Consider the following 17127-nt stretch of genomic DNA (forward strand, 5'->3'; position numbering starts at 1 on the left):
ATTCACTCTTAGTATTTATCTGCTTTCTTAAAACAAAGAATACTCTTAAGCCAAGGTAAGTACGACGTCGGATTATGGGTGAACAGACCTGCTGGCAAGGTGGTGGCTGAGAGGATCCAGGCCAGGTCTGGCTCAGTGCTTGGGGCCCACCCCAAGTCACCATTGAAAGCAGTGGGAAGATCCTGGGTTGTCTAGGCTTGAGAGATTTCTCCCTACACAGTATTTACACTGTGAAGAAGTCTCGATCAGTTCTGGTCCCTAACTCTGCTCACCACTGCCATCTTGGTGGGGGCGAGGAGCCCAGGTTAAGTTTGACCTCAAGGGTTGGGTGAACAGAACTCCCAGCAGCATGGGGACAGCTGGGAGGACCCAGGCCTGGTTGGGATAAATGTTAGAGGCCTGAGCCCCAGCCTTACTGCCAAGTGGTGGGAGAATCCTCGGCTTGCGGGCAACAAGCTCTGGGGTTTGGAGGATCTGGAATTATTGCTTATGGACATCCATGGATAAAGCCACTGTACATGTAGGTGAGGAATGACTCCTTAGGGACTCCAAATGACAGGGCTGCTGTATTTGTAGATAAGCAAGGGAGCTGAGACCTGGTGGTTTGGAAGGGAAATACCAAAAGATTTATATGAGTCAGATTGATGCACCAACCCACGGGCCAGTCCTAAGTAGGGTTTGTTAGCATGGAACATTGTTGACCAACACACACAAGTCCATACAAAAGGTTTGGCTAGGATCCTGGCTAGCAAGGCTAGATCCCAGCACCTTACTGAATGTTGGAACAGGGGATGACTCACATTAGGTAGGACCATGACACTAACCAGCACGAGAGAGAACCATGCCCAGGGGGTAGATTCTGCAGGAGATATATGGATCGTACCCTATGGAAGTACAAGTCCTGCTGCTTAGTTCAAGAGGTGGACTAAATAGGGTTGGCCCATGGACCAACCGATGAGCGTTAGTTCTGGCAATGAGAGTGTTTCTGATGGAGGAGCTTGGAGAGCTCCTCTGATGGGACAGTGTCCCTGCAGGTGAGAACCACAATAGGGATCATCCCAGACTATGCTATATAATGATATCCACCAGCATACATTTGACACAGGTCAGGGACGAACCAGGCAGGGCCAGTTCATACCACCCGTTGTTGAACCCAAGCACCAGAATGGAGTGTGGGTCGAACTGGGTTTGTTCGCAATGCTTACCAGCACGCTTGATGGCTGAGACTGGGTGCCAGCTGGGCTGGGTTAGGCTGTAGCTCCCACCAATGTGAACTGGGGGTGGGCCAGCTCCGGCCAGGCAACAGCACCCCTGGCAAATGCCAAGGTAAGGCAATCCATGCCAGACTGGGCCCCAGGACACAACCAGCACATGTGGGACCAAGGAGGATGGGGACAAAACCATTAGTTGGGCTGCATGGGGCTTTCCTGCTGGACCACCACTCCAACTGGTGAGCATGAGAGTTGGGATGGGAGCAGACCTCACCAGGCAAAGCTACACCACCTGTTGGCCTCATGTGAGCTGGATCAGGGGAAATCTAGGCTTGGCTGACTATTCCTACTGCAAGCATAAGGCAAAGTAGGTATGGATTGTTTGGTCTTTGCCACGGCATCAGGTAGCAAATACTGGCACAGGTAGCAAATTCTGTCAAGTTAAACTGGACAGTGTAAAATTCAGGAATGAGAGTGAGTCCAGTAGAGAAACAATGGGTTTCTCCCTCTTGGGTTGCCACTCTGAGTGGTGTGCATGAGAACCAGGACCAGAGCAGGTACGACTAGACCGGGAGTAGCACCCAGTGGTACATGTGTGGACTGGATAGTGGGGGTGGCTAGGCTGGACTAGAATTCAATGCCCATTGATATGTATGAGAGCTGAATGGGTTGTTAAAAAAACTGGTCCAGTCTGCTGTATATACTGACAAGCATAGGGACCAGGGTAGGGAGTGGGCCTGGTGGGTGTTATTGTGGGTCGCTCCAACTAGGCTGCAGCTCCCATTGATTTGTGTGAGGGCTGACTGTACAGTGGGCAAGATTGGACTTGTATGCAACACTCATCTGTTTGTGTGGATGACATGGCTGGAGGTGGAACTGACCGAGCAATTGCAACTACCAACATGTGTATAAGCTGATTGAGGTGACAGTTTATGTGGGATCCTGTATTGGCAAACACACATAAGGATCAGTTCTGGGACCAGTGCAGATGAAGTTTCTCTGGGGAACCCCAACCATGGAGAATATTGCAGGTTCCAAGGTTTGACCATGGAACTCATGAGTCAGAGCTGGGCCACCTCAGTGGCTTAGATGGAACAGTGGACAACATAACCAGATGTACATGAAGGATATAGCAGTACATCAGAGCCTGCAGAGGACACCTGCTACTACAACAGAAGATGTAGGGCAGAGCAAATTGATCATCTACAAAGACAAATATTGGCACTGAACACCTGGGCAAATGGAGACCCTAATGTGGACTATGTCAGCCAGTTGATTCTGGGGAGATTTCATCATGGTTGGAGTGGCGAGATTGCCAGTAATTCAGAATTGTTTAGATATCAAAACCTCTTGAGCAGAACCCTTAAAGCTCACCCCACACCAGCGACAAGGGGAGGTATTAGGTGCCTGTCCTCTATCCCAGGGTGCAAGGACTTTTGGGAGGCTTCTCCCCTTATCTCCTCCCTTCCTCCAGAAACTGCAAGGGGAAAAAAAAGAAAAGAAGTAAAGGGCACACTCACCTTCCTGTAGCCCTTGACCTTATCACCCTAACCAACTATGTAAAAAAATCATCAAAATAAAAATACTTATAAAAAAGAGTACTTTTATGACAAAATTTCTAGAATTCCCTGCCATTTTTTTCTTACCACAGAAAAACTACTGTATTTTTTTCTCATTTTCTCTGACTTCAATTATTATTCTTCAAGCATAAAACTTTAAAACCACCCATCTCCTTCTCTTGCTGAGGATAAATATTAGAAGCAAAAGTAAAACTTGCTTTAGTATACTCCAAAGTTTAACTGGAAAAGTTCTGATCATAGGTGAAAGCAAAGTCAACAATAGCATAATCCTCATTTGGTCACTAGGAGGCAAATCATTGAAGAAACTTGGAGCCATTGAATTGGTCTTCCCTCCGCATTCCATCCAGAGCTTAAAAGAAAACTGATGTGCCAGTGCTGTTAATTTAAACTGATGACTTCATGACCTCATTATTGGAGAAAAACTTCTTCAAATATGGTATATAAGAAATTTTTCTCTCCTCGAGTTGAAAAGGAAGAAAAGAAATAGAAAAAAGTGCTCCCAGTGCTTCCTTGGAGGAGGAAAAAAACTAAACCAACTGTATTTTGATATGGATGAGGATTTCATTAATTTCTCTAAAGTAAAGAGAGGGATTTTTCAAGGGCACACCTATAGTTCTTTAATTAAGAGACAAACTTTTGGCAAAGAATGTAAGTCCTTGCTTTTTGGGTTAATGTGAACAGTGAATTTCTGAACACAGGAATTCATTTTTCCAAGGAAAATGGACACTTATATTTTATAAAGATTTATTTTTATTATTTTTTCATTGGAAAGGCGGATATACAGAGAGGAGAGACAGAGAGGAAGATCTTCCATCCGATGATTCACTCCCCAAGTGAGCGCAACGGGCCGATACTATGCCGATCCGAAGCCAGGAGCCTCTTCAGGGTCTCCCACGCGGGTGCAGGTTCCCAAAGCTTTGGGCCGTCCTTGACTGCTTTCCCAGGCCACAGGCAGGGAGCTGGAAGGGAAGTGGGGCTGCCGGGATTAGAACCGGCGCCCATATGGGATCCCGGGCGTGCAAGGCGAGGACCTTTAACCACTTGCGCCACCGCGCCGGGCCCGGACACTTATATTTTAAAAGTACTCACATTTTAAAGAAATATAAAAAATTAATGCATCAATAATACAAGCTTAAAAAAATGCAGTTTCCAGGCCTGGCACAGTGGCCTAGTGGCTAAAACATTCCACTTGCACACACCCGGATCCCATATGGGTGCTGGTTCATGTCCTGGAAGCTCAGCTTCCCATCCAGCTCCCTGCTGGTGGCCTGGAAAAGCAGTGGAGGACAGCCCAAAGCCTTGAGACCATATACCCACATGGGAGACCCAGAAGAGGCTCCTGGATCCTGGCTGCAGATGGGCTCAGCTCCAGCCATGTGGCCACTTGTGGAGTGTTTTTGTATCTCCTTCAGCCTTTTTATCCAACTGTGAAAAATCTGGCCAATTTAATCAAAATCAGAGGGGGGACTTGTTGCTGAACGATACCCCAAACTGGAACCATTGTTGCAGAAACTCCACACTGTGTCCACTCACCTGATGTACAGAATCCATTCAATAACTTTGGGGTGATGGAAGAAAGTATTTATTGCAAAGCATAAACCAAGGATTCAGGTGTCTATTGCTTTATTCTGCCAAAACCTGGAATTCCAATCAAATTACTCCAGGATAGTACTGGCCATTGAGGTTCTAATGTATTAGAGAAGCAAATTTTTCTGAGTCAAGTGACTAGAAGCCTGCAGGGCCATGGATCACACCCTCAAGTCAGTGAATTCCTTTTGATTCAGAACAGGACACCTGGGAATAAGGAAAAGGGCATGTTTCTGGGTAGTGCTTTTATAATATAGGAATTTTATTTCATAATAATCATCCTTTTTTTTAATTTCCTGCAAGATCTGAGCTGACCCAGCCTCTCCCCATCCTAGGAGTCAATTTTAAGTATAGACTAGTGCCTCATTCACCATCCATGTGAACTCCCATAACGTAAAAGCTTGAACCAAACCTCAGGTCTGTCTCCCTTAGCACAAGCGTTCTTGTCTGTCATTTATCAAAAGGAATCCATCCCCTTGAAGGTCCGATTCAGCTGAGCTTACAAGCTTCTAAGAGCACAGTATCACTGATCGACCAAAAGATGGTCACTGACTCTAACGGTCAACCAGGAACTTGGGCAAAATCTGATCACGCACTTCTCAGTCCCGATTTCAAGCTACAGAAATCTGTACTCCTAATTACTCAAGGATTACAGGAGGAAAGCATTAGCTACACAGATCCCTGCTCTTTACCATAACACCTAATTTTTTTCAGTGCCTCAAATTCAGTGTTTGACTTTCGGCAAATGGGGTGAATGGACCCAGTTTGGAGTTTGTGCAACAATGTCTCCAACCAGTTTGGCTTGCTGTTTGGCAACCATGTCTTATATTATTCCCATTCGGGTCTTATCAAGACACTGTTTTTCAATCAACAGTCCCACAAAATGTCTTTTACTCATCAGTTCCTTCTGATACACTACAGTAAGTAATCATTCTTTTTACATTCTTGAGGTAGTCCTTAAAGTCCCACACATGCTATGTGTCAGGGACTTTACTAAGGAGGAAAGAAACAGACATAACCCTGCAATTTTTGATTTTACAGTCTAACAGATATGATAGCCATAGGAATTAATGAGGACACTGACTTTTATAAAAGGAAAGTGCATCAAACCATGTTAACATCTGATTTTATTTTATATACTTTCCATATTTTCACCATCACCTATTTCCCTGGAATATACATCCCTTTGCAGTTTGGCCTACTGAAATACTTAATATTCACTAAGCACATTTTTTTTCATAACTGGATATTAAGTCTTTATTTTGATCAACGGTTATAAGCATTCTTTAAAAATCAGGAAAGATGAGGGAGAGTTTAACTGCAATGTTCTTTGTGTGGTGTCTATATGATATTTGCATATTTTTATTATATTTATCACTTCACTTATTATTAAAAATAATAATCCCTTAAGGGTACTGGAATCAGAGAAAGAGAATTCTAATCTACAGGTGTACTTCCAAAAGTCCCAGGACAGGCAAGGCAGAGCCAACCAAAGCCATGACCCTAGAACCAAATTTGGGTCTCGCAAGTGAGTAGCAGACACCAGCTACTTGAAATATCACAGGTGCCTTGCGGGGGTACATTGGCATACAAATAGAAACAGAACTGGAGACAGAAATCAAACTCAGGAACTTCAAAGTGAATCATGGGTATCCCAACTTTGGTTTTAACTGTTGTCGAATATCTTTCTTGCTTTTATTTTATTTTTCATATGCCTGATTCCACTCAAGTTGCTGGTTTTATTGAGGGAAATATTTTATGATATTCTGATATCTAGAATGATGCTTTTCATTGTATTAATGACTTAGTAGTGTTCTGTATTAGACTTAATTATATTGATATATCACTTGTTTTTGTCCATAAGTGATCTCCAAGAGTATGCTAAGAGCAAGGGTTATAACTCATGCTCCCAAAGTCCTGCCAAGAGAAGTGGGTGCCTACCCTATTGTGCCTTTTCTTTAAGCCCTACTGAAATCCTTTTACCTTACCAAGCCCTGCTTTGCACAATGGCATTGATCATCCTTTCTATACTATGTTTTCCTGCTGCTTCTCAACTGGGCGTGCAGTATTTCTTAATTTTAGAAGTACAAAATTGAATATAATCATTGAAGAACATATGAAATTAAATAAAGTAACATGTGAAAGCATTAATTTATCTCCAGTACTTGATGAGTCATATGTAATTTAATATGTAAGTAATTTTAATTATTTTTAAAAACTGTGTTGGTGTCTATGTATACGTAATATAGTGTCATCACCAAAGTAAATCATTTTCAGAGTGAAAAATTAGACATCCACAGTGTTTCAAATTTTCTGGGGCATGTTTGAAATAGTGGCTTTGCGGGCCCGGCGCGGTGGCGCAAGTGGTTAAAGGTCCTCGCCTAGCACGCCCGGGATCCCATATGGGCGCCGGTTCTAATCCCGGCAGCCCCGCTTCCCTTCCAGCTCCCTGCCTGTGGCCCGGGAAAGCAGTCGAGGACGGCCCAAAGCTTTGGGAACCTGCACCCACGTGGGAGACCCGGAAGAGGCTCCTGGCTTCGGATTGGCATAGTATCGGCCCGTTGCGCTCACTTGGGGAGTGAATCATCGGATGGAAGATCTTCCTCTCTGTCTCTCCTCTCTGTATATCCGCCTTTCCAATGAGAAAATAATAAAAATAAATCTTTAAAAAAAAAATGAAATAGTGGCTTTGGCCTTTATTGCCATTTGGAGAGTGAACCAGCAGATGGAATATCTTTCTGTCTCTCCTTCTCTCTGTAAATCTGCCTTTTAATGAAAAGAAATCTTTTAAAACAAAAATGTTCATTCTCCAGATTAAAAGTTCAAGGTGATTCTAACAAAAATTCCAATCAATGTTGTCGTGGAATTTGTCAAGTTGATTCTAAAGTTCACATGCAAGAGGAAAGCACAAAAGTGTCATCTGAATAAGAGAAAAAAAAAAAAAACTTTAATGGCCAGAGAAGTCTTTGGTCACAGCATTAAGAAAATTAACAAAGGAGAACTCTGTGCCACAAGGAAATGTGCTAATGTAGAGTTTACATCTAAGCATATGGTCAAAATCAGTTTTAAATGGCAGAAGAGCTATCAGATTGGTGTCCGAGATTTCTTGGACATGAATTAGAAATTGCAATCCAATGCTTGAGGAACACAAATGCTTCTAGTAGGGCAAATTAGGGATCATCATTGGATTCAGTTCTCTTGTCTATATGTCTAACAGAAAGCCCATGGTTTGTGAAGAAGCAAAGGAGAAAGCTACTCTCAAGTTAAGCGCCTGTCCCTTCATTGCAAGTCTTAGACTCACCATGTGAGAAAGGTCAAATTGATAAACTATTAGTTGTTTAAATATCTCAGAGGAAAATGTATCATCATCTTGGCCTAACCAATCATTTCCCTCCACCAAGGTGTGGGAGTTGGAATCTGGGTGGCATGCCGCCCCAAAATAGTTTATCAAAATTAATATGAATATGCAATTTTAATGCAATTTCATAAAATTTTCATTCATAGTTAGGAATTTTCGCTTGCTTCTTAAATTGTTTCTCCCACTATCTTTTGTTAAAATTATGTGATTTATTTATTTTATTATTATTTCATTTTATGACACATTCTCATAGCCTCTGGGATTCTCCCAACCTCTCCAAAAAGCCCTTCCCCCGGACTGAATTCCTCCATATTGTTACAGTAGTACAGTTTATAACCAATCATGATTCCTTCATTGCGGGCATGGACCATGCAGAGAGCCCAGCATCATATTGTCGAGATAAATTCAACAGTTTCATTGGGAAACCATCCTTGGTCTGAAAGTAGAGCTGGCAGAATATCATCCCCTCCAATGAAAAGCCACTATGCAACTTCAACAACAGAAAGAAACATGGAAATTGATAACATCACGAAGTTAATTAACATGGTATTAGCTGACAAATGTGTTGGAAAACACAAGTTCTTAACCACATCCTGTAACCACTTCATTGGCATCTCAATTTTAGTTTGTACACAACTGGCTACTATAAACCTTAAAATGGTTATAGGGTACTATTCAGCTGTACCATGTCTATTTTTATTTTTGTGTTTAGCAGCTTATAGTATTCAAGCATGATTTTTACTGAACTTCGTGAATTTTAGGATAGTCCAAACAGGCTTTTAACTCTTACAAGCCATATGTTAACAACTGAGGGGCAGCACAGTTTTTTGTTTTTTTTTTAAGATTTATTTTTATTATTTTTTCATTGGAAAGGCAGATATACAGAGAAGAGAGACAGAGAGGAAGATCCTCCGTCCGATGATTCACTCCCCAAGTGAGCACAACGGGCCGATACTATGCTGATCCGAAGCCAGGAGCCTCTTCAGGGTCCCCCACGCGGGTGCAGGTTCCCAAAGCTTTGGGCCGTCCTTGACTGCTTTCCCAGGCCACAGGCAGGGAGCTGGATGGGAAGCGGGGCTGCCGGGATTAGAACCGGCGCCCATATGGGATCCCGGGCGTGCAAGGCGAGGACCTTTAACCACTTGCGCCACCGTGCCGGGCCCGGGGCAGCACAGTTTTAGGAGGGATGTGCAGAGAAATCTCTAATACCTAAGTGAGGAGAAACTGATCTTTGTGTCCTACCTACCAAGGTATATAAAATTATGTGATTTGTAATAAGCAATCATTTATTCCTTGGAAACTATAATTAGTCCTCACATCAATACCTCTCAGAGAATTTAATGAAACCATTTTCTTTCTGTTTATTAGTGCAAAATATAAAAAATTTACCTGAAAGATAGTGACATAGCATGGATGCTTTGAGTATGCATTGAGTAAGTTTATTTCATGAATGCGGATTTTAAGTGGAAATCCTATCAGAATAACAATTATATCCACTGGTGTCTTAGAGGAAATTGATTCAACTGAACTTTATTTGCAACAGAACTCCATTAGCTACAAGAAATTGAATTTCTTCAAGTTAGGTGCATTTCACAAGGCCTGTGTACAAAATTGTCTTATCAAAGAACTGCTAAAGAAAATCCTTGCAGACTGAAAAATCATTTGTTCATAGGCGGCATATTTTAAACAAGATTATATTGAACAGAAAACAATATTTCTATATAAAACACCTTATATATTTTTACATTTTCACTTTCAATGAAATTATATGTACATTTTTTCCAGGGTGAATAAATATTTGAATATGTGTATTTTGCCTTTATGTATATTGCTATTTTTTCTTGTTATTCCTAGAGAAAGGGGATAGACAAATGGGGAAACCACTCGTGACTTTACACACGTCCCAGTACCCAGGGATGAGGAACCACCCCTTATATCAACACAGAGTCTCAATGTAATAAGTACATTTTTTAAAAATATTTACTTATTTTTATTGGAAAGTCAGGTTTTTAGAGACAAATATCTTCCATTCACTCATTTACTCCCCAAGTAGCAGCAACAGCAGGAGCTGAGCCAAGCCTAAACCAAGAACCATGTGCTTCTAGTGGGTCTCTCACGTGAGTGCAGGGACCCAAAGCTTTGGACCATCCTCTACTGCTTTCTCAGACTACAAGGAGGGAGCTGGATGGGAAATTGAGCAGCTGGGACTTGAATTGGTTCCATTAATGAATCCTTGAATATGCAAGAAGAGAAATTTTCACCGAGACATCATGCCAAGCCCAGTATGTTTCACCCTCGAGTCCGCAAACAATCCATGAAAGTTCTGTTCTGGGTTTCAATGAATGTACTAATAGTCTCTTCAAAAGTATGTGCTTATATAAGTATGTATTTTGAACTTTTCTTAAGTTTATACATTGTTAAATTCTAGTTTTCCTGATTAGTTTATCATAAAATCTGACAGTGTTCTTCCTAAAAGTTATTGCAAGGCAACAATTACATCCTTTTCCCATGAAGTCGTTTACTTTCTACTTTAAAAGCTTTCAAATGAGATGTGATTTGTGTATTAATTGCATTGCACTTAGCAGAGTGAATCTTCTAAAAAGTCATCAATGTAATTTTTGTCCCCTGTATTCCATAGCCTGGTCCTCAATCATTTTTGAAATCTGACTTACGGAGTGGCACTACCATAGGAGTTAAGCTGCCTGTTGTAATGCCTGCTTCTCATATCTTAGTGCTTTGATTTCAGTCCACTTTTCCACTAATGTAAACTCTGGGAGGCAGCAAGTGATGATAGAAATTATTGGCCTCTCTCCAAGTTGTGGAAGACCTGAATTGATTTACCGGCGGTTGGATCTGACTGGCTGTGTCTTGGCTGTTGAGAGTGTTTGGAGAGTGAGCCAGAAGAGAACTTCATTGCTGTCTGCCTCTCTAGACTTTCTCTCTCTCTCTTTCTCTCTCTCTCTCTCTCAGTTTTATTCATTTTTATTGGAAAGTCTTATTTACATTGAGGACAGACAGACAGCAAAGATCCTCCATTTACTGATTCACGTCACAAGTGGCTGCATCAATAGAGGTTAGGAACTTCTTCCAGTTCTCCCACAGAGGTGCAGGGTCCCAAAGCCTTGAGATGTTCTCCACTGCTTTCCCAGCCCACAAGCAGGGAGCTGGAAGAGAAGTGCGGAAGCCGGGCTTAGAACCAGTGCTCATAGAGGATCCCAGTTGTTCATGCAAGGCAAGGACATTAGCTGCTGGGTGATTGCACCAGGTGCTGCCTCTATAGACTCTCTCTCCTCCTCACTCCATTTTCCTCCGTGTGTACGTTCCTCAAATAATGAAAACAAATCAAAATTTTAAAATAATCTGAATGCAAAAGTTTTTACCTTAAATTTTCTGTCAAATATTTATGTAATACATAATTTATTTGCTTTGATCATATTCCATGAGCTCATCACTACGTTTTCATCCATATCTGTGTGTATACAACTGATACATTATTGGTTACCACTGTACTTCTGTCAATTATTTTCTGAAATAAGTCTATCCTTTCCCCAGAAGAGGATGCAAAACTCTTAAGTGATACGCTTTCTGACCTTCCATTACATAAGTGCTGTGCATAAATTTGGTTGTTATATACAGAAGGCAAAATAGCAAAAGAGGGATGGTAGCAAAAATACTCATTTAACATACATATTCAAATGTATTTATAACAGAATACAAATACATTTTTGATAATAATTATATTAGCAGTTTGTGCATCCAAACACATTTTGATATGTATAAACACCTTGTTTTACTCTGCAGTGTGTGCTTCCTTTTGAAAGCCTCCAAGTTATCCTAAGATGATCTCAATTGCAGCAGATTTATGCGTCTCACAAAAGCTCGTCTTCCTCTGGAACTAAAACAGCAAGACCAAACAAGGATGGGTTGAGAACCATATGTAAAAGCTTTGGTAGGGAGTCAGCAGCGATAATAGTGAGCAGTGCTGTTGTCACTTCCACTGTGAAACAAGTGTCGTGGTTAAGGATCAGTGTGAGTCCAATGAGGCAGAACACACTCGTATGCCAACAATTACATGAAGGGGATTTATTATTTAAAACTAGGCTGCAACAGACAATGGAAGCCTAGGATTCTCTGTTAGCAAATGTCTCTTGGATCAGGAAAATTGCTCAGGGAAGGCAGGCCTGGACTGTGCATGTTTCATTTGCACTTCAGACAAAAGGTGCTGGAGCTCATCCGGAGTTCACACACTGGAATGTGTGAGTACCAAGAATTTATACACTATAAAGCACTGAGCAATCACTTTCTCTTGTGGAATGAAACAGATCATGGGTTATTCCAGCTGGCTCCCCCTCAGCTCAGAATGCAGATACTTTTAGGAAAGAAGGGTAGAATAGGAGGGGGAAATCTCTGTATTTACAACACGATTCCTTGAGGACATAATCCTGATAATAACAGATATTATCATCAAGTTATAATGATACAAAATTATATGAAAATGGTCATGTCTTTAAAGATTTAAATTGTGTTTCTATTTCTAAACATAATTATATAGATCAAACAAGCATGCAAACTAATTATATAATAAGTCTGTGATTCATTTGATTATGGGAAATTAACACAGTTTACTTCTACACTGTTATTTGAGTATCCACAGAAGTATTCAGCCTAGCAGTTAAACTGGCACGTAAAACACCCATGTCTCACCAAAAAGGTGCGTGCATTTGAACCCCGGTTCTGACTCCTGATTTATTTCCTGATAATGCATCGCCCTTAATGGCTGGGATAGAGGTTTGATCATTCAAATATTTGAAATCCTGTCATCATGGGAGACCTGATTTCCTTCTGGTCTTCGGTCGTCCGCACTTTCCCAGAACCCAGCACTGTAGGAATTTAGGGAATAAATCAGTGGATTTATTTTTTTTTTCTTTCTCTTTCTGTTTTTCTGTTTCATTCTGTCTGTTTTCAAGTAAACGCTTAGCTACATGTATATTTAAATTCACAATTTTAGAACAGAACAGTGCTATGATATATGATTCAAATGATTTATGATTGAGATTTATGTGCTCATATGTTAAGTCAGCTATAATTTTTAGTGTGAGGGACCTGATAGATCTTAGTTACATATTAGGTAGATTGTTTAGACTGTATAAAAGTGGAGGGCCACAATGAAAATTGGATTCAGCTATAAATGGAAATTTGTATTATAAACATAATATTTCTTTCTAAATTAGATAGATTCCAAGAAATATGGTAGTATTTATTCATGTGAAAATTTAGAATATATTATTAGAATATATTATTTTCCAAATTTTAGAAATGCAACCATGTATTAATCTTTCTAAATGTATTGTTTAAATCAAAGATACATGAAACCCCAACTAAAAAACAAGTGTGTTTTTAAAGGCAAAATCCACAGTCTGAGAACTATCTTTGGTATCAGAATGTAGTAACCACTAACTTCGCAAGCTTTTACTTCTGTAACCTTTATTGTTGAACCAAATGAAACTCAGTTTTCTCCTAGTCATGTCTGAACAGCCTAGCCAAGGGTTCGGACTTTGTTATCTAAAAAGATGCTGTTTTCTCAGTCACATGACAAACTCACCAATGTGGGGATGGGTAAGTGGGAGGTTCATCTAAGATGGAGCTCGACTTAGGAAGTGAACAGAGATGATTCCAGTACCATTCCAGTCAAGCACACACGCCCGCCCAAAAATATTTGGAATGTTGAGATCACCACTTAGAGAATGCTGTGTCCAAACTCAGCTCGAATAAGCTACAGAAGAGACCCACAAAAAAAGAGGAATGTAAGGAGTGATTCAGATTTTGGTCCTGAAAGTTGGTGAGACCTTCACCATTTTAGACCAGCCATTTCTTGAATCAGTTGTTACCCTAAGGCTTCAGCAACCTCAAGTTTCAGCGTCTGTTCCTTTAGGCTTTCAGTCTCCTTTAGTTTGGTTTTCCTTTTGGCTCTTTCGTTCCATGTCCAATGCTGTTCCCTGACGGGCCTATCCACCAATCCTTTGTGACCCTGTATCCTTGGCCCATTCCTACTGCTGTAACTGCCATGACCCTGTACTCCCTGTACCCACCCCACGCTATACAAGCACACTGGACTCCTTTCTCTCTCTCTGCTAGCTCTTCTGGCTCTCCTCACTCTCCCAGCCCTATGCTCTCTGCCCTGCCTGCTCTCAGCTCTCTCTGTTCTCATCCTTTGGCTCTCGCTGCTCCCTGCTCCTGCTCCTCAGTATGGCCATCTGCCTCTGTGTACATAGAGATTCTGGCTCCTTCATTCTCCCTTCCCTCAGTCTTCTGCCCTCCCTGCTCCTGTTCTTGGCTCTTGGCCCTCCCTCTCCTGCTGTCCTCCCTCAGACACCCCTCCTGTTACACTGGCAGGAAACCTCTCCTCTCTCTTCTCTCTGCTTTGCCTGCCTTCCCACAGTCCTCTCCCTCTGCTCTGTTATGTCTCACTCTTTCCTGTGGCCATCTATCCTGCTGAAATAAAGGCCTCCTGTGTAACTTACTGCATCTGGTGCTTGGGTTAGCAGCGTCTCTTCCTAACACAGCTCCTATGGAGTCTGTTCTGTAAAGCTTGTTATTTCAACCTCGCTATTTGAACATCATCGTTGATGCTTTCTGCCTCTGTGTTTATTACTGAGATCAGTCTTATTACTGTATGATTTACCAAACTTTTATGCCAGAGTAATTTTGTTTCATTTTATTTCTGTATAATTGATTTGGATGATTACTGTCTTTACAAAAAAAAAAAAGTTCATTTATTTATTTATTTAGAGACAGGAGGGTGAGACTGAGGAGAGTAATGTAAAATGCCAAAGAGAGAGAGTGAGAGTAATCTTTCATACAACAAGTGAAGTGAATAGGTTCGAAAGGGAACAACCTGGGAGGAAAGAAGATGGCCGACGTAGGAGGAAGGCTTTGAGGGAGCGTCCAGAGAAAGAGGGATACAAAGTTATAGAAGCAGCAAAGAGGAACAGCAGGGAATCACAGGGAGAGGTCCGTGAGGCTCCCTAGGACAGTGTGGAGCCAAAAAGATCCACACAACTCGGAAGAACAGCGAGAACGGAGCAGGGCAAAGGTAGAGAAACCGACATCCCACTCCAGACCTGCTGAGTCACTTTTGAAAACGGCCTGACGGGAGACGCGGACAGCCCAGAGGCGGGGAGATCGGGCGGATCGTCGCCGGCGGGAGGCGGAGGCAGACTGCAGCGGCCGGACGTTTGGTGAGCGGGGGGGTTGACGTGGCAGCCTCCGCATTCCTTGACCCCTACTGAGGTTCCAGCCTCTGAGAACGCGGGGCAGACAGACTGAAACTGTTGGGTTTGTGCCTTGGGAACTACGCACAGTGGTGTTGGTGGCTGAGGGGGCCCCAGGAAGGCGCCTCGGATGTTCCTACACTGAGGGGGCCAGTGCGTCTCAGTGCGCAGAGGCTGCTGGCGAGGATCTGGAGTCCTCCACATCCTGCCTGGTGGAAGTGCGAGAACATCAGGAAGACCCTGGTCGCTGCGCCGAGCGGACTAGGCGGCCCCGCCTGCAGCAGCCGCCTCCACAGCGCAGGTGTCAGGTGTCAGGTATCAGGTGTCAGGAGAGCTTTGAGATTTGGGAAGTGTAGCGCTGTGTGTCCCCGACACGCAGGTACCACTCCCATAGGGTGAACTGCTCACCCCTCGCCTCCCACCCCGCAGTTCTGAGCGTGGGCGACCCACCAGGAGAGCTCTGAATACTCCTGCACCACACTGACACGGTGTGAACCTGCCGTGAAATTATAACAGGGCGCCTGGGCCACTCCTCCGCTAAGGGCCGGTGTGAGAGAGCCACACAGGAGCAGGGGCTCTGAACACCCACACACCACAAGTGGTGGATTCACTGCACAAGAGCCACGCCTGGAAAGTGCCTCACCCACAGTCCCGTGTGTGGGAGACGCACCAGGTGGGCTCTGAAAAACTTTGCAGTCCCTGACACGGAGAACGCAGGGAGAAAGCACATAAAACCTTCTAAGTCCTGTGGATTCCCGTGCAGGGGGCACACCCAGAGAGCGCCTCCATCCCTCCACGCCCTGGGGTGTCACACCTGTAGAAGAGGTGCCCAGAGTGTGCCTGGAATCCACTGGGCCCCCAAGGTGGTGCTCTACAGCCCCGGGCCCTGAGAACGCACCAACGGTGCCTTGAAAATTACCACGCTCGGCAACACCACGCCTGCAGGCTCCAATCTCTACAGGAAAGCACCTGACAGCCCCTCAACACACGGGTTCATTTGCCCCACCAGAATTCACCAACGCAATGGGAAAAACCACTAGAAAGAGCTGTGCTCCAGATGAAAGAGCCAGCACCCCACCAAACATGGGCCAAAAGCCATTATCAATATCGGCGATGCGAGATGAAGACATGGAAGTGTTACCAGCAAAGGAATTGATGAAAATAATGCTAAAATCTCTCAGAGACATGGACACAAAGCTGGAAGACTACCAGAACCGCATAATCACCGAAATACAACAAATCAAAACCAAACTGGATGCCCAAGAGAATAAAATTGAAAGCCTCATCAACAGAATAAATGCGGCAGAGGAAAGGATCTCTGAAACAGAAGACACACAAAATGAAAGTGCCCAGCGAATTAAACAGCTGGAGACAAACCTCAGCAAAACTAATAAAATGATGCAAGAGATGAAGGATTACCTTAGAAAACTGAATATTCGGATCATCGGCCTCCCTGAGGGAGTAGAAAGAGAATCCGGGATGCAAGCAGTGCTTGATGAAATTATACAGGAAAACTTCCAAAACACTTGGAACACGAATCCACCCCGCATACAGGATGGACAGAGAACTCCCAACAGACATGATCCAAAGAGATCTTCACCCAGACACACGGTGCTCAGGTTCTACTCCAATGAAGACAAAGAAGGAATCCTGAGACAAGTACGAAGTAGAGAAAAGATCACATACAGGGGAAAACCCATCAGAATCACTGCTGACTTCTCCGAAGAGACCCTACAAGCAAGGAGAGAATGGACAAAGATCTTCCAAGTCCTGAAACAAAACAACTGTCAACCAAAAATAATCTACCCAGCAAAGATCTCATTTGTATATGAGAACGAAATCAGATACTTCAATAGCAAAGAAAAACTAGAAGAATATGTCTACACAAAACCAGCTCTGCAAAGTCTCCTTAGAAATGCACTAGTCCCGGACAAAAAGGAGGCAAATCACAAACAAAGCTGGCAAATAAGAAGGTCTCCAAACTAAAAGCTGCACAAACAAGACAACTACATAGGCAACAACACACACACAACACAATCACATGGCAGGGCAAAATTGCAAACTCTCAATTTTAACTCTCAACACAAATGGTCTAAATTCACCAATCAAAAGACAGAGAT

General features: G+C 42.9%; 1 long non-coding RNA gene across 1 annotated transcript; it reads right to left on the reverse strand.

The window, feature by feature from the left end:
* Positions 1 to 1485: 1485 nt before the first annotated feature.
* On the reverse strand, positions 1486 to 11680 carry LOC121144906. The gene is made up of 3 exons (XR_005881928.1): positions 11669 to 11680; positions 10999 to 11004; positions 1486 to 1560 (listed from the first exon to the last, which is right to left on the reverse strand). It is a non-coding gene; the product is annotated as an uncharacterized LOC121144906 (long non-coding RNA).
* Positions 11681 to 17127: the final 5447 nt, after the last annotated feature.

The sequence above is a fragment of the Ochotona curzoniae genome, unplaced genomic scaffold, assembly GCF_017591425.1.
Source record: "Ochotona curzoniae isolate NIBS_2020 unplaced genomic scaffold, NIBS_Ocur_1.0 scaffold_3208, whole genome shotgun sequence".
Lineage (NCBI taxonomy): Eukaryota > Metazoa > Chordata > Mammalia > Lagomorpha > Ochotonidae > Ochotona > Ochotona curzoniae.